Source organism: Mustela nivalis (genome assembly GCF_964662115.1).
Source record: "Mustela nivalis genome assembly, chromosome: 4".
In the NCBI taxonomy this organism is placed as follows: Eukaryota; Metazoa; Chordata; class Mammalia; order Carnivora; family Mustelidae; genus Mustela; species Mustela nivalis.
The window spans coordinates 27,374,786-27,390,707 of record NC_139023.1 but is presented as its reverse complement, the minus strand read 5'-3'; the positions used below and the strand labels follow the sequence as shown (position 1 = coordinate 27,390,707).

General features: G+C 43.7%; 1 protein-coding gene and 1 long non-coding RNA gene across 4 annotated transcripts in view; one reads left to right on the top strand and one right to left on the bottom strand.

Moving 5' to 3' along the window:
* TEC (tec protein tyrosine kinase) overlaps positions 1–15,016 on the bottom strand; it is a 140,063-nt gene extending 125,047 nt beyond the window's left edge. The window contains exon 1 of one of the 2 annotated variants that reach the window (XM_082728383.1): positions 14,931–15,016. The gene's annotated coding sequence lies outside the window, so the exon portion shown is untranslated. The remainder of the gene's footprint in view (positions 1–14,930) is intronic. The other variant, XM_082728382.1, reaches the window with a different exon arrangement.
* Positions 15,017–15,021: 5 nt separating this feature from the next.
* Positions 15,022–15,922, top strand: part of LOC309863500 — a 1,818-nt gene continuing 917 nt past the window's right edge. Inside the window, exon 1 of one of the 2 annotated variants that reach the window (XR_014311083.1) lies at positions 15,022–15,172. This is a non-coding gene — a long non-coding RNA (uncharacterized lncRNA). Of the gene's footprint in view, positions 15,207–15,922 lie in introns of both variants that reach the window. The other variant, XR_014311084.1, reaches the window with a different exon arrangement.

Genomic DNA, 15,922 nt, shown 5'->3' with positions numbered 1-15,922 from the left:
GTGACATTACTTGGGGGGCAGGGGAAGGGTTGACTAAAGCTACTTCATTACTTTCAGGGCTGAGAAAACAAGAGAATAATGCCTGGGCCCAGCTGTTGGAATGCTAAGAAGATACCATGTGGGAAACAAAGGCAGAAGAGAAAAGATTATGCTTCCTTACTACCTACAGCCCATTGACAAATCCTTGAACAAGGCCAAGTGACATTCCTCTAGGAACCCAGCTGCCTCAATGTTAAGACTTCCTAAGGGCAAAAGGCAATCTTAGCCTAACCCCTAGGATCCTGTAAGTCTACTTTAACATAAAAAATTCCTTTGGAAACCTCATCTCTACCCCCCAAGATACATGTTGGCAATCATCGTCCAAGCACACGACCTACCGATATACATCTGAAAAGTCTCATGATAGGGTTTTTACTAAACACTAATAAATGACCTTTTCCTAATAATAGCTAGCCCCCTCAAGGTCCTGGAAACCTTGTTTCCAAAATACCAGAGAGGTTTACACTATCCCTAATCCCCTCTCAACTTTAAAGTATATAATGGGCCACTCCTCATGACCCCAGTGCAGCTCCTTCTGCCCACGGGTTCTGTTCCCATGCTTTAATAAAACTACCTTTCTGCACCAAAGACATCTCATCTCAAGAATTCTTTCTTGGCCATCGGCTTTGACCCCTAACATCATTCCTACATCAGAAACAGAAGAACTACAATCACCTCCCCAAAAATGCCTTTGCATGAGTTAGAAAAAAGTTCCTTTAAGAACTTTACTTCCAAAAAGAAAAATAATTACTTCCATTTTCAAATAACCTGTCACAGTAAATGAACAAATCTCCTATATCTCCAATGTGAATGACATCCCAGAATTTTACAGTGCATAACCTGTACAACTGTACATGTTGGCCCTGGGCAGAGGCAAGGAAGCTGAGTTAGGGACTCACAGAGGTCAGGGTAGAGGGGTGGGGATGGAGTGTCTGGGAGTCCAGGGCCCTTTGGAGACAGAGAATAACTTCTGCTGTACCATCCAATATGGCAGCCACTTGCCACAGATCGCTACTGAGCTCCTGAACTGTGGCTAGTTCCAATAAGGAACCACATTTTTAGTTTTACTTCATTCTAGTTCATTTCAATTTAAAATTTAAAACTGAAGCAGTATAAAATGTTTCTCTACGAGCTGCAACTTTATTGTTTGGTAGGACGACATCTTACAGCATCCACGCACTATGGAAGTCATTGCCTGGCCTTGCACTATCCTGGGTCCTATTACTCATCATCAAGCTCCTGAGCTGTTTCTGACATCTCATTAATAATCATTGTAGGATTACACGGTGAAATTATAATGTTTCTTCTATATTGAGCTACACAAAATATATACTATGAAAATAAATTTCACCTAGTGTGTTTTGCTTGTACCCTCTTGAGCCAGACTGTATTGTTCTCAACTCTGTCTCCACCACTAGGTCAAATTTCCCCGAATCTCTGAGCCTCTGGCTCTTCATCTGTAGAACGTTGGAAATAATCCTGCCTGCTTCATTGGATTATGGGGGGAGGGGCGGGTATTAAATGAGCTAAACCATGTAACGAGCCCCACAGGGAGTCTGGCACATAAAATATGTGCTCAAAAACATTAACTATTGGGGGCTGGTAGTAAAATGTTTGGGAACAGAAGGTACAAACAAATGGTCTCCCTGTGTCACCGAGCTCCACTTGCCATGGCATCAGAGGGTGCAACTGTCCGTGTGTCTCCTACGTGTTTATCTCTCTGGACCAAAGGATTCAATGAGAGTATTTTACTCAATTGTCTCTGCCACCAACAGATATGTTTGCTTTTCTCTAAGTCCATTACATCTTTAGGGTACATTGATGAAACTATCTTAGATGCTGTAATCTGAAAATAGGTAAAATGACATTTCTGAATTATTTGTAGCAATACCTAAGATTTAACTAGCCTTTTTGTTCCAAGTCATACATTTAGTGAATCTCTTCAGTTAAGAGTTCACAATCATATCTGAATCTCTTTCTTGAGTAAAAACTAGAATGCTCAGTCAGCTAAGTGTCTGCCCTTGGCTCAGGTCATGATCTCAGAATCCCAGGATCAAGCTCCCTGGTTGAGCTCCCTGCTCAAAAAACAAACAAACAAACAAAAACAAACAAAAAACAAAACAAGAACAAAAAACTAGAATGCCCATCTGCATATACAGTTAATAAATTCATTTTACCTAAATGCCTTCTTCACCACTGAATGGACTTGAGACCAGCAGTTGGGTTTTTAGTGTCCCAATATGTTCATGTTGACTGTGACTTGGGACCTTACACTGTGTATTCCCTCTTCTACATTGTTCATTTTTTTAAAAAATAATAATAATTAGACTAGTTTACTAACATTCGCGTTCGAGGAAATGTCCATCTTTGCCTAGCCTTTGTTTTGTTTGTTCCCACCCCTCACTGCTGATTCAGAAAAACATTTTTTTCCAAACTCCCACTGACTCATTTTATTTAACAACCTTTGTGCGGAGTCTTTTCAAAGTTACTTTGAAAATCACAGTTTGGGGCACCTGGGTGGCTCAGTAGGTTAAGCGTCTGCCTTTGGCTCAGATCATGATCCCAGAGTCCTGGGATCGAGCCCTGCATCTGGCTCCCTGCTCAGCAGAGAGTCTGCTTCTCCCTTTCCCTCTGCCTGCCGCTCCCCTTGCTTATTCCCTCTCAGTCTCTGTCAAATAAATAAATAAAATACGGAAAAACAAAAATCATGGTTTATATCTAGCTTCCATAATTATTTAATGCTCTTTAAGAACTCCAGTGAATGTGTCAAATATGATCACCCCTGACAAAAGAGTAGCCTATGCCTATCCCCCCCCAAAAGGCTGTATTTGCTTAAAAAGTGTAAAATCCACTTTCCCATCACATACACACTCACGGCAGAATTTATTTTAGGTTCCATTTGTTCCACAAAGTTCAAGAAAAGTGTCATGGAGAGCACGTTCAACTTACCCTCTTGTTCTCAGCAAGCTATTATCCTCTGAGGCTCACTTTTCTCATCTGTAAAATGGGCATAATATAGATGCCCTCTGCTAAACAGAGCAAGTCATCTCATTATTCATGAATGTGTATAAAACACTCTGAAAAGCTCAAAGTCCTTTACAAGCATTAGGCCATGAATCTTTCTGAAGTGGACTGTTAATTATGTGTCATTATGCTTTGCTTAATAGGTGGAAAACCTGAGGCATGGGAACATGACACCAGTTAATAGCCGACTTAAAAATCTAGCCCAAGCTTTAAACATTAGACAGGAAGATGTCAAGGAAAAATCTGAATAGGAATCCACTCTACTCTGGTTCTTTATCAAGAAAGACATTAACGCAAAATTCCCTCACATTGCTGGTTGTCCTGCCCGCCCGCCCCCCCACACTTCCTGTTACAGTCCAAGAATGGGGAAATGGGTGGGCGGGTTGGAGCTCCCTGTGGGCTTATAATGCCTTCCCCTGCTTACACAAAGGTTCATGAACTCTAGGCCAGGTACCATGGTCAAATGTTGTTTCACAGATACCATAACGACTTCTCCACCTTTTGTTATTGATCCCTGGAAACTTTTCCTAACACATCCAACCAAACGAAACGAAGCTATAGACATCACCGACCGGAACACAGCCTCTGCAAATGGACCTGTTGGGTTACTCTGGCTTTATTATCTGATCTACAATTTGGTGCATAACATGGCCTGACTAGCTCCCCCTAAACTTTGTGTCTTCACACAAAGTAGATACAGTTGATCTGAAAGGTCAAAAAAGAGAATGATGGAAACGTTATATAGTTTTGTTTTGCTTTTGTTTTTGGTGTTTTTTTCTTTGGACAGATAGAGATCACAAGTAGGCAGAGAGGCAGGCAGAGAGAGCAGGAGAAGCAGGGTCCTCGCTGAGCAGAGAGCCTGATGCAGGGCTCGATCCCAGGACCCTGAGATCATGACCTGAGCTGAAGGCAGAGGCTTTACCCACTGAGCTACCCAGGAGTACCTTTAGATAGCTTTATATAGCTAGTGAGCTTTTTTAAATTATTTTGTGCCCTTCTGAGGATGACTAATAGAAGTTAGAAATCCTGAACCCCAAAGTGGTATTTTGAGGAAAAACTCCCCAAGAAAATAATCCCCCAAAGGGAAAAAAGTATAACAACATTACTTACTTAAAAAAAGAAAAGAACCCCAATTGTGTAAAAATTGACGAATGGTCCAAAATACCATTGTGTGTGTGTGTGTGATTGATTGATTGATTGATTTTCTTTGGTACCAAATGGTGGTTTTATTAAAGCCTGGAAAAAGGATCCATGGGCAGAAAGAGCTGCTTCACTGGGTTTATGAGAGGTGGCTGACTATATACTATGGGGTTGGGGGAGGTAAGGAAAAGGGAGGTTTCTTTTTTTTTTTTTTTTAACCCTTTCTCTCTCTCTCTTTTTTTTTTTTTAGATTTTATTTATTTATTTGAGAGAAAGAGAATGAGCAGTGGGGAGGGGCAGAGGAAGAGAGAGACAGACAGACAGAGAAGCAGATTCCTTACTGAATAGGAAGCCTGATGAGGGGTTTGATCCCAAGACCAGGAGATCAGGATCTGAGACAAAATCAAGAGCCAGAAGCTTAACCGACTGAGCCACCTAAGCACCCTGAAAAGGGAGGCTTCAAAAGGATTTTCATATGCTAAAGTAGACTCACAGTGTACCAAGGACTTGTCATTGTCAAATTAAGGTTGTTTTTCCTTCTAGCGAGGCATTAACAGTAAGACAGTTGGGAGCTTCATGGAAGAATATCAAGTATATCATATATTGACAAGATAATCACTTCTCTATTAAAAATGAGAATTATTGCTACAAGAAAATACCTATATGAAATAATGCTACTAAAGAACTTTATGCCTGAACTAATTATAATCTCAAAAAGTAACTGCATATATACATATAAATATATTTTATACATATAAAATGCATATATGTATAGTGCACATATATTGCATATATATAAAGATTATAGAACTTGGAGTTACACAAACAGTTGCCTGCAGTGCTCAAGTTAATTATTTTCTAGAAATTTGCTGAAGATTCTTAACAAGGCAAATGATGATAGAGATGACTGAAAGGGATTCACCAAGATTTTCTCTGGAATGCTTTTGGGGTTGTTTTAAATTTCTTTGTAGGCTTGGGGTGCCTGGGTGGCTCAGTGGGTTAAAGCCTCTGCCTTCGGCTCAGGTCATGGTCCCAGGGTCCTGGGATCGAGCCCCACATCGGGCTCTCTGCTCAGCGGGGAGCCTGCTTCCCCTCCTCTCTCTCTCTGCCTGCCTCTCTGCCTACTTGTGATCTCTGTCTGTCAAATAAATAAATAAAAATCTTTAAAAAAATAAAATAAAATAAATTTCTTTGTAGGCTTCAGCACTGTTTACATTTTTTTTAATAATTAGTATATGTAAAATAACATTTTCTTTTTATAATAATGGCAGGGAGAGTCCACAGATCACTCTGAGAGTTGAGGAACCTTTGTGGCATCCAAGGATTTATCCTTACTCTAGGCAAGATGGAAGGATGTGTCACCAGCTCTGAGCCCAAAAACCCTCTTTCAGCTACGACTCCAGAACCTATGACCTAGAATTTTTTTAAAGCAGTGCTTCTATAACTGGTTTCAATGGGTGATCAATAAGTTGACAATCCTTTAAAAAATTAAGAAGCATTCACACCTCAACTTATATATCTCATTCACTCATAACTCAGTTGAATTGTATTTCTGCTTAACCACCTGGCTAAGGGATCAGACATTTTTATCAATCAAGGCAGGAAAATAAAAAAGAAAGCCAATTGCCTTCTATGAAACAAAAACAACCCCAATGGTAAAAACCAACTTCGTTGCACACTTAAATTAGATCCACAGAAAAATAAACCTTGAAATCACTCCTCTGTAGGGAAAAAAAAAAGCCATGACTGTGGAGACCCTGGGTGGCTCAGTCAGTGAAGGGTCTGACTCTTTTTTTTAAGAATTTATTTATTGGGGCGCCTAGGTGGCTCAGTGGGTTAAGCCACTGCCTTTGGCTCAGGTCATGATCTCAGGGTCCTGGGATCGAGCCCCACATCAGGCTCTCTGCTCTGCGGGGAGCCTGCTTCCTCCTCTCTGCCTGCCTCTCTGCCTACTTGTGATCTCTGTCTGTCAAATAAATAAATAAAATCTTTAAAAAAAAAAAAGAATTTATTTATTTATTTGAGAAGGGGGAGTGTGTGCATGCGTGCACGAGAGAGAGAGAAAGAGAGAGAGAGGTAGGAGAGAATGGAGGGAGTGAGAGAGAGAGCACAGCATAAGCATGAGCAGGGTCAAGGGCAGAGGGAGAAGCAGACTCCCTGCTGAGCTGGGAGCCCAATCTGGACTCACTCCCAGGATTCTGGGATCATAACCTGACCCGAAGGCAGACGATTACCGGATGAGCCACCCAAGCACCTTGAGTGTACAACTCTTGATTTTAGCTCAGGTCCTGATCTCTGTAAGTTGAGGGGGCTTCGAGCCCCATGTTGGGCTCCCACTCATATAGAATCTGCTTCTTCCCCTTCACACTCTCTCTGCAACCCCCACCGACTGATGTACTCTCTCCCTCTCTCTCTCGAAGATAAATTTAAAAATCTCAAAAAAAGGGACGCCTGGGTGGCTCAGTTGGTTAAGCAGCTGCCTTCGGCTCAGGTCATGATCCCAGCGTCCTGGGATCGAGTCCCACATGGGGCTCCTTGCTCAGCAGGGAGCCTGCTTCTCCCTCTGCCTCTGCCTGCCATTCTGTCTGCCTGTGCTCGCTCTCTCCCCCTCTCTCTCTCTGATAAATTTAAAAAAAAAAAAAAAAAACTCAAAAAAAAAAAAAAAGCCACAGTTTCATTTTTGGGGCAGTCATGTGGAGATTACACAGGTTGTGGCTGAAACATAATACTGGGAGATACATGAGGACATGAGAGTTTCTAAGGAAATAGTAACAGAAAGACATTATTGGAACTCTATTCAGGATAGAGAAAAATTAAATCTTTTCCTATGAAATCAGGATAGAACTTCACAAATATTGCAGATAAATGGAATAGGATATTTGACAGAGAGTTCTACATTATAAGTATCTTACACAGTAAAAGACAACTGAAAATCTGTCACTTTGATACTCTGTAAGCTAATAATTTCAAAAGCTTTTAACTTTAAAAAACGAATGACATGTAGTTACAAAAGGAAATATATGTACACTGCTAAAATTCAAAGAGATCTTTCTCCTTTATAAATGTAAAACTCACCCATCTAGACAACCTAATCAGCACATACTTCCCTCCCTCCTCCAAAAACCACTCTTCTTAGCCATAAGAACCAAGACAATCACAACACTATGCTAAGAGAAAATACACAGGCCAGGGAGAAAACAGCAGTAGTAGTACTAGTCGTAATCTGTGTTGTCCTTTTAAGAATGTTGTCAATGCCTGACTGGTTTGGTCGATGAAACGTGTGACTCAGGATTGTGAGTTCAAGCCCCGAGTTGGGTGTAGAGATTACTTAAGAAATAAAATCTCTTAAAAAAAAAAAAAAAAAAAAGAAAGAAAGAAAAAAAAAAAGAATGTTATCAGCACTTGGGAAAACATACATGATCCACATTTCAGTCTATACAGCAAAAGTAAAGTGAAAGTCTAATTTAGAATTTAATGAATTTAGGCTATTGGGTCCAACTTGGATAACAATGACCAAATATCTTTTTTTTCCCCCTAACTGCTAAGTGTCCACAGTTTTCTGGAAAATTCATTCAGTGCATTCTTCAGGTATTTTTTAGGCATTGCACTCTTCCCTAGGAGAGTCTGTGATCCAGCTATGAAGACAAAAAGAACTTAGGTGAAGCACTTAGTACATAAGAGACAAACATACTGCATGGAAAGAGAGGTTGCAATGGCTTCAAAAGTTCTATTTCGAAAAGGGAATAATGGGGATGCCTGGGTGGCTCAGTTGGTTAAGAGTCTGCCTTCCACTCAGGTCATGATTCCGGGGTCCTGGGATTGAGTCCCTCATTGGGCTCCCTGCTCTGTAGGGACCCTGCTTCTCCCTTTGTCCACAGCCTCTCTTGCTTGCTCTCTTTCTCTCTGACAAATAATAAATAAAATCCTTTAAAAAAAGAAAAGAGAAGGATGGCCCTGGATGCACTGAGGGAAGAATGAGTCCTGCAGGTCTTCCAACTGGCTACGTTTCTGTTCACAATGGGGGGCTCCAGCTAGGTGTGTTCTAACCACCTTCTCCTTTGCTGTCACCCCCAGAGAGCAAGTCACTGCTGCACCCACTCCGATGCAGCGATGCTGGTGTTTTCCGTACTCCCGATGCATAGGCATCACCGCATCACCGCAGGAGTACACACCTTTGCTTTTTCTGCACAGATAAGGTGGTTTGGGAAAAATGCCTTCCCTCCCTCAGGGGAAGCCGACTCTCCCCATTCCTCTACGTGTAAGCATTAAGTCCCGCTGACATTGTCAGTCTACTGGCAAAGAAAGCTGCAAAATCACACTGAATTAAAGAAGCCTAAGGAATGATTCAGTTGGTAAAACAGGGTTGGGAAAGTTCTGATCATCCACGAGGTCCCAGATAGATCAGTCATTTCTTCTGCATGGCCCAGCCAGAAACAGGAACTTGGTGCACATTCCAAGAAAGACATGAGCTTTGAAACAGGAAGTGAGGATGCTTCTGCTGGTAAAGCAACTGTATGATAAACCGGCCTCCAGAAGGAAATAGTGGTAACTTCCATTAGAGGCCACACAGCCACCAATAACACCAGGCCTGCCTTTCAGATTACAGTATTGGGCTTACCGGGAGTTTCACTGAAAGGTTAGACAGTCAGAGGCGGAGGTGCTGGAACGAGTCCTCCTCGACACAGTGAGCTAGAGAACAGGAACAAGGGCTCGATGACCAGTAAGCTCCGTCCCACCCACGCTAGGTCTAGAGGTTTTGCCTCCCACGACAAGGGTAAATGGTTGGTGGTGGATGCTTAAAGTGGTAGAAGAAGAATTCTGAGGTCCAAACTGGGTTCCGCGAGAGAATATGCCTAGATTGGACAAAGAAAGTTTACTGCTGGTCAAGGCAGGAAGACAGCAGCGCAGCACCATAGCTGAAGCTCACTGGTCTCTCGTGGACATTGGTTAAGGCACCAATGGCAGATTGAGCAAAACCTCCCTCCGGAAAGCCCAGTAAAATGATAACATGAGACCTCACGTGGTGAGGTGAGGGGAAGCCAAGAAACAACACGATTCATACCATGGTTTCTCCAAAATGCTACATAATTAAAGGCAGTTAGACTGCCTGTGGGGAGAGGGGAGAGCAGAAATAGAGAGGACTGAAAACTGCTTTAAAAAGCAGTTGGATGTCCCATATCCCTTTGGCCATTCTGGGCAAGGAGGTAGCTTTCTCCCCATCCTTGCAAAAGCACCTGGAGTTTCTCCCCCACTTCCTCTCCAAGAGAGGGTCTCCAGAACGGGGTACATCAGACACAGCTCAGGCGTTCTACTAGAAACACCATGAGGGGGTTATAGGGACATGTGGATGCTCGGACTTCCAACCTTCTTCTCCACCTAGCTCCCAGACCACCGGCAGCCAGGCTCTCCGCCACCATCCAGAGAAAGTGGAAGAGCCTTTTCTGAGGACTCTCAGCGGCCCAAGAAGTAATGATATTAGAGTTCCTCCAGATAAAAGCCCCAGCCAGATCACCAGACAGGGAAGTTTCCAGTCAACAAGGCCACACACATCTTCAGCTTTTATTTTATTTTTTTTTTAAAGATTTTATTTATTTATTTGACAGAGAGAGATCACAAGTAGATGGAGAGGCAGGCAGAGAGAGAGAGAGAGGGAAGCAGGCTCCCTGCCGAGCAGAGAGCCCGACGCGGGACTCGATCCCAGGACTCTGAGATCATGACCTGAGCCGAAGGCAGCGGCTTAACCCACTGAGCCACCCAGGCGCCCCCATCTTCAGCTTTTAAACCCCCACTCAAACGTGAGCAGACCACAGAGGGTATTAGAAATAGGAGGCAAACCTCTAAGATGAAAGGTCGAGACCTAAACGAATAAATAGACAAAAGCAACTTGGGGAAACTGAGTCTGTAAATGGAAAGATAAAACCGTCAAAAAAAGTTTATCCTCAGAGATAAGACAGATAAGCACTGAAACCATAAAACAGAAGAAGAAATGGATATTGAAGGGGCCAAGAGGAGACCACCTCAAAATGTGTCACTTTGGCCCATTGATTATTTTTTTTTAAAGATTTTATTTGTTTATTTCACAGACAGAGATCACAAGTAGACAGAGAGGCAGACAGAGAGAGAGAGAGAGAGAGGGAAGCAGGCTCCCTGCTGAGCAGAGAGCCCAATGTGGGACTCGATCCAAGGACCCTGAGATCAGGACCCAAGCCGAAGGCAGCGGCTTAACCCACTGAGCCACCTAGGCACCCCCCATTGATTATTTTAAATAAAAGTTGCCCAAGAGACAGCCGATGCAAGAAGAACACTCGGACTTTCCTCTGTCCCCTGAAAGCAGGAAATAAATCTCCTATGTGAAAGGTGCCCTCCCATACCAGAAGGTAAAAAGACATCCTTATGGCCAGAGATGGGAAATTTAGATCCGAGAAGGTTGTATAAACAAGCCTTGTTACTTTTTACTCATTTACTATCAGCACCCAAATCCTGTTTCGATTTCTTTACTAATTAAAGTTCCCAAAATGTTCTTTGTCCTGTCAATTCTTCACAGACTTAACTGTTTCTTTATCTAAAAAATATAAAAACTGCCTGCTTTAGTCATTTCTTTAGGTCTCAGGTTCATAATTGGACCTCGGTGCCTGTGAAACAAAACTGTTTTCCCCCGTTAATCTGTCTCATTGAAATTTAATTCTTAGTCCAGCTGGGTCTTGAGGGTAAAGGGAAATTTTTCCTTTCCTTCATTATACCACACACATGCACATACACACACACTCAGGGGGAAAAAAGAGCTTCTAATTTAAAATAATTAGAAATGGGATTATACTTATTAAAAACTCAGTGGAAGGACTAGATGGTAAAATTGAGAAATCTCCCCAAAAGCAGAACCAAGAAAAAGAGAGATAGATATTAGGGGAGAAAATATAAGAAAATTAGAGGCCTATTCCAAAATATCTAATACATGAACAATATGAGTTTCTGGGAAAAAAAAAAAAAAAAAAAAAAAAACATCACAGGGTACTTGGGTGACTCAGTCAGTTAAGCAGCTGCCTTCAGCTCAGGTCATGACCCAGGGTCCTGGGACTGAGTCCCACACCACATCCAGCTCCCTGCTCAGCAAGGAGTCTGCTGTTCCCTGTGCCTCTGCCCCTCTACTCTGCCCCCTCCCCCTGTGTGTGCTCTTTCTCTCTCCCTCTCTCTCTCTCTCTCTCTCTCTCTCGCAAATAAATAAATAAGAGCTTCAAAAGAAAAAAGAAAGAAAGAAAGAAAGATCACAGAAAATGGAGGGGAGAAAATTATTATTAATTAGTCAATTGAATAAAATTTCCCAAACTGAAAGATATGTTTCGGGATTCAAAGAGCCCAGCACATTGGATGAAAGCAGATCCGTACCAAGGTACAGCATCATGAAATTTCAGGATTATGGAGATGAAGAGAAAATTCTATAACTTCCATAAAAAACTCAGCAGGCTTGTAAACTATACACAAATTAAAGGTAAAATCTGAGGAATCAGAACAGTTCTGAATTTCTCAACAGCAACACCATAGCTTAGAAGGCAATGAAACAATGCCTTCAAAATTTCCATCCTAAAATTCTAAACAGTCAATTGTCAGTGGAAAAGAGCTATTTCCAGGCATTCACCGTCTCAAAAAAAATAAATAAATAAAATAAAAAAGCATATCCTATGCAACTTTTTCCAAAAAGCTCCATGAAGATGTGCTCTACCAAAACAAGGGAGTTCACCAAGATAGAGCAAGACATGTGCTTAACAAGAGATCCAACAGGAGAGAAATGATGGGGATCCCCAGGATGATGACAAAGGTCTTCAGGGTGACAACTGGTCCCCATGTATAGAGGGCAACTGGTCCAGATGAGGGCAAGGAGGAGACTCAGGAACAACTTCTTCAGGAAAATGAAATTGACAACACATGATACATTTGAGGCAAGTTTTGGAAATCTGGCCAAGAGTTTTGGGTCAAATTAATGATGCAGACATACAAAACTAAATAAATGAACAAACAACGATTAACTCCAAAGAAAACAAGAACTTGTGCTTGGCTTAGCTATGAATATTGATCTAACCAAAATTACTGTTTAACTACTACTGCAAGGATGGGAAAATAAGGAAGCTGTGGTTGAGATGGGGGTGAGAAAAATAAAGGGAGCCACATCATCATCTTCCACAGTGAGAAGTCAATAGATAATGCTTCAAACTGCAGAACTCAAATAGTAGCAAGCAGCAAATACCAAAATAACCAGCTCAAAGAATTACAAGGGATTGTTTCTGGAGAGTGAAAAAATGTAATTTATATTAAAAGGTTAAAATTTAAAAACAAACAAACAAAAAAACCACATGTTGATTTCTATGTCCAGGCATTTTTACATTTATTTGCTTTCGCTTTGTCTCCCTAATAACAACTCAGCAAAATTCCATCCTTGTTTTTCCCAAACAAAAAAAGTGCAATTTTCTACATCTAGCCCTCAGTAGCTACGGCCATCTGAGCTCTGAGCAGCCAAACGTGGTGAGGAAGGTAATAGTTATAATTAAACCCAAGCAAGGACTGGTTGAGCTAGGGCAGAAACAAAAAGGCAAGTCCAGGTTGAGACAACTACTAAGCCCCTCTCTTATAGGCTTCTTTTCAACAAAGTTATCCCCATGCCATAACCACATGGTACAGGATAATTTTACAGTTGCCAACAACCATGAGCTAATTTCACTCCTTTCTAAAGATGTCTCCCTTTATAACACTAATCCATCCAAGGCAGCTGGCCCCTAAAACTACTGATCTAAGTACAACTTCCTTCTCTTTACCTCTCTAGACTGAATAACACGAGAGAATAAGGGCTTTGAAGCAAGTGGCACTGTCCTCAACAGATATTTACTAAGCATCCATGGGAGACCCAGCACTAGGCAGATGTGGACCTATCCTCTCTGTCCTGAACAATAAGTTGATTCTCCCTAAGGGTGGGAATCCAGGCAGGGGTGGAGTCAGGGTAGAAGCCACAAAACTGGAAGAGCTGGGGTGGGGAGAAGAAGTACCAACTAGACCAACCTGGAGGAACCAGTAAGCAGAGGTGTAATTGGAGGCCCCAAGGCTCAGGCTTCTACCACTCCAGATATGCAGAGGAAGGCAGGGAGACGGACAATTCCTCCCCAAGCATAAAAGTAGCCAGACACTGCCCATGACCCTTCCAACCACCTGTCAAGGCTGAACTTGACAGAGCAAAGGTTACCATTCTCAGGGCTTTATCACGGTTCGATAAAATATTGTCCCTGCCCTTAAGTAGTAGCTGCTGAGAAAACATGATGACTCTCTTAGTACAGAATAAGTAAAACAGGTTGAAAGTACATTAGCATTCTATATTTTTTTCTGTTTGGGAAGATGTGAACATTTTAGTTCAAGGACCTATGTGGAGCAAAGGTTTTGCCAACTAGAGCACAGCACTGATTTGCAAGTGTCTACAACACTTACCCTATACAGTTCCAGAAATCAAAACATATACACCCTTGTGGGAAGAATCAAACTCATTAACATAAATAAACACATTGCAGTAAGCATCATGAATTGGCAAGAGTAGTAATAATTGATCAGATTAATTACAGTACAGGGAAAGTATATAGGTCTTTCCAAAACACTGAATAAACGTAACTGGACTAAAAAGTATGTCCAAAACAAAATAAGAAAAGGACAACACGCTCTCTTTTCTCCGTCTAAATCATGATATTCCATATTACGTATGATTCTTGCTCACTGAGCTACCAGTGTCAAACCGACCTGTTAAATACTAAACTTAATTGGGAAAACCACTGGTGTGTCGAGGTTGTTTCTTCCTCCTCAGCTCTTTAGGAGAGAATCATCTCAAAGAGAGCAAATTCTCAGAATTTCCTAAAAGGAAAATGGGCACTCACTGGAAAAATACAGGGTATATGCTCAAAACACTTAACTATTTTGGATAACCTTCAAACCCACTTAGCCACCAGCCCATCCTGTTGTTTTCAAACCTTCTGATCAAATATTCCAGTTTCCAAAGAATGGCATTAGATGAGACTGTTTCCGAACCTGGGACACAGAAACGTACTATTCTTCTTGGGGGGGGGGGGGGGGCAGATCAAGAGCAAATTTAGGATCCAAGGAGAAGTGCACACTCCAGATCAAGGTCCTAGTTTTTCCAATACATGTTTTCACCGAACAGCTGTTTTCAAGACTCAAACAATTTCCCAGATTAAAAAAAAAAAAAAAAAAAAAAAAAGAGTGAAGTTGGTGGGGTGAGGCACTCGGACACGTACAACCGTGGAATGTCTCTGCGGACTGTGCCAACTTTCAAGCGAGACTGCGCTGCCACCCAGTCAGAGAGGAGGAACCAACCTGGCCGCCCCGCTGGGAAGTGAACCCAACGCTGAACCTGGCGCGGGGCGGCCTCGGCCCTGGGACCCACAGAGAAAGGAGGTGGGTGCTCCTCGGGAGAGGCCAGCGCCTGAACTCCAGGGGCGGAGACGCGGCGGCCCAGGAAGCCGCAGCTACGCGGGAGCGCGCACCTGTCCCTTCTTCCTGGACCGGAGTGGACCGGCTCCCTCACCTGCCGTGGCAGGAAGAATAGAAAATCTTCCTCATCCCAGGAGGGTCGGTCTCTGGGCTTGGGAGAGCCGCCTCGCGCCTCGCGCCAGTTCCTGACCCTCTCCCGCCCGGAGTCCCGCAGTGCCGGGGCCGCCCCGGCCGACCTGCCGCATCCTTACCTGGCTGGAGCGCGCGGGCTGCGCGGAGCCGCAGACGGTGTGAAGTCCCGCGGGCACCGCGGGGTTGGGAGCCCGGAGCCCGCAGGCCCCGCCCACGACCGCCCCGCCCCGCCCCTCTCGGCCCGCCCCCGCTCGCTTCGGCCCGCAGCACCGGTTCCCACGAGCCCTGCGGAGGTTTTGAGACTGGAGGCGGGAGTGGGTTGCCGGCGCGTCCCGGCAGCCGCGACCCCGCTGGGGCGCAGGTAAGTCGCAGGAGCGTCCCTCGGGTTCCCGAACGCGGAGCTGGGACTCCCTCGGCCCAGGCTTCCTACCCCCGGACAACAGCCCCGCGAGGTCTGGGACGGCCCCGGCCCGGGAGAACCCCGAGCAGTGCCACCTGGGGGTGACTGGGGACTCTGTCGCAAGTAGGGTAGGGCCGCACCTCCCCTTCCGCTAAGCGGTGGCGGGTCAGGCGGATGACACGGTGCAGTGGAGCGAAACGAGAGTTTTATGACAAGAATAAGTCTTTTTCTGTCAAACCGGAGGCATCGGTGCGTGTCTGGTACACTTAAAGGGTCACGTGCCCTCACTATTAATGTATTAACACTTGATTCACTCACTGAAGAGTAGGAAACAGCACTCGTAGGAGACTCACGGCGTGCCAGGCACTGTTTTTGTATTTAACAGATATTAACATTTCCATAGAGTGTACGTTATTTCAGAATCACCCATTTTACATGCGGTGAAAGGGAGGCACCGGGAAGTTAAATAACCAACCTGAGGTCACCCGCCGTAGTCTGCTGAAAAGCTGGGATTTAAATCCAGGCACTCCTCCCCTGGAGGGTCAGCCGTCTAAACCCCTGCCATCCTGACTCACCGAAATCTGACCGTCCACCGTGTGCGGTGAACTATGACAGTTCTGGGGAAAAGAAGACAAGAGCTTTTATTCTAGTCTGGGGAGAAAGGCAGGAAGCAAGTACAAAATGAAACCACACTGCACATATGACAAGTGT